Source organism: Trichosurus vulpecula, chromosome 7 (genome assembly GCF_011100635.1).
Source record: "Trichosurus vulpecula isolate mTriVul1 chromosome 7, mTriVul1.pri, whole genome shotgun sequence".
NCBI classification, from domain to species: Eukaryota; Metazoa; Chordata; class Mammalia; order Diprotodontia; family Phalangeridae; genus Trichosurus; species Trichosurus vulpecula.
In genome coordinates, this window is record NC_050579.1 from 208,559,381 (window position 1) to 208,561,830 (window position 2,450).

The window sequence follows — 2,450 nt, forward strand, 5'->3', positions numbered from 1 at the left end:
GTTGACCCCTAAAAACATAGGATCACTGCCCCCAGAGCAAGAAAGCAGCCTCAGAAGCTATCTAGACCAACCTGATCATTTTACAGATGAGGAAACTGAAACCCAAGGAAGTTGTGTCCTTCCCAGATCAAATAGTACAACAGATCAAAAGAGAGCTTTGTTCTTTCTACAGTAATACATGGCCTTCACCGGCCCCATTTGGGAAAATGCTATTGTGTAAAGGACCAACAATTCACTTCAACTCAATAAGCATTTAATCAATGCCTACCGTGTGCCAAGCATTGTGGTAGACAGTGTTGATACAAATACAAAAACTAAATAGCCACCGCTGTCGAGGATCTTCCATTTTACTGGGGGAGGCAATATGCACATAAAAAAATTAAATAAGGTGGAGTGGGCTGGAGAGATGACTAGCAAGTTGGAGGGGGGGAGGCATCAGTATAGTTTTCCTTTAGGTAAGGAGTTCTTAATGTTGTGTGTGTGTGTGTGTGCGATTGACCCCTTGGGGGGGGGGGTCTGATGAAACCTACGAAACTTCTTCTGAGGATATGTTTAAGTGCACAAAACACAGGATTACAAAGAAAACCGATTGTATTGAAATAAAGATGTAATTTTTCCCCATCCAAATTCACAGACACCCCCTTCCTTCCTGCCAAGTTTCCAAGGACACCAAATTAAGAATCCTCACTTTAGAAGCTGGCACTTGAACTGCACTCCTCAAGAACGTGAACAGTCCTTGTTGTAGTTTAAAAAAATCACAGCAGCGGTCATAAGATCAGAAATTTAAAGCCCAGAAGGGCCTCAGAGATCGTTTAGTCCAGTCCTCTCTTTTCACAGCGGGAAACTGAATCCCAAAGATTTTAAGTGAGGTGCTAGCATTTGAACCCATCATGTCCTCTTACTCCAAATTCAGCGCTCTTTCCATTATACATTGTCAACGCCCGAGCTAGGGACAAAGTGAAAGTTCTGGCTCCCTATTTCTTCTGCTGCCTTTAACTGCGCACCTCTTACCCACACAGCCACTTCTGGGCTGGTGCAAAGTGCTTCCGGGAAACTTTCCTATTCTCATCTCTTTTTCCTTCCCAATTCCTCTTCGCCTTCCAAAACCAGGATAATAAATAATCATTCGTATTTATACAGAGCTTTCAGGTTTACAAAGCACTTTCCCCACAGTGGGAACTCTATGAGGTAAGTAGTGTAAACACGATTATGGGCAAAGGAGTGTGGTGAGAGTTGGGAAGGAAGAGGAGGGAACAATTTCAGTTATTTCTGCCTAACCTCAAACCTCAAACTCTCATTTTTTGATATTCCTAGATTTTCCTTTCGACTTGTCCTCTCCCATCCTGATACCGAGCCCCACTCGGTCTCTGCAATACTTTTCTATATAACTAACATGTATTAGGCGCCCACGGTGTGCAGGGCTCCTGACATTCTATCCCACCCACTTCCTCTCTCCCCTAGCTTGTCTCTCAAACGAGTTCCAGCTTCTCTAGCCAGTGTTAGCTGCGTGCACCTCGCTAGTTATTCAGTTACTCAGTTCTATCTAGTTACTCAGTTCTATCATGTAGTTACCCAGTTCTATCATGTAGTTACCCAGTTCTATGATCATCTCTTTCTTCGTTTTAGACCTAACCTAGCCTGTCCCCAGCTCCTCTTCATGCACCTCCTCCCCTGCTTCCGCCCTCCCGGGTCCCTGTAGGTCTCTGGTTCACTTGCTGGCACGCTTCTCAGGCTGCTAACTGGCTTCCTTGCCGCCCCACTTGGGGAATAGAGCGCTTGGCTCCAGGCCAACAAACTTCTGCGGGACCCTGCAGCGCCCTAGCTGGGCTGCGCCCCAGGCTCGAGACTGCGCGCTGAGGGCGGCGACAACACTCCCACGGCGCCTGAGACCACACGAACAGCGGCGGGCGTTCGTGCAGCGGCGCCGGCCCCGGCTAGGGCCGCGGAAGGCATTCGTGCATCGGCGACCGCGGCCAGCAGCGACCGCGGCCAGCGGCGTTCTAGCAGCGGTGACCTGGTCTTTCGAGCGGCGGCCACGGATGCAACTGGAGGATTCGGGAGGCAGCCGCCCGCCTGGAGAATAGCAGCCGCGTGCTGCATGGTAATTAAGAAGCGGGGGATCTGGGGCACTCCTGCAGAAACAGTGCCCGGGCCGCTGCAGCTAGAGCTGCTTCCCTCCTCCCCTCTCCTACCTCTCGTAGTGTCACCTAGGCCATGACATAGGAGCAGATTCCAGAATGTCCCGGTAGGTAGTGCCACTCTAAGCAGGAACTGAAGACCAGGAACCTCTCGTTTCACCAATTTGTACCTATGTTCTCAGTTTCTGACATACTAACACATCTTAAATTAAGTTACCGGACGTAGGCCACCAGAATATCTACATCAAGATCTAACAGCATTGCCTATTCTGGATTTATATTCTTATAGCAAGGGCATTGTCACTACGCATA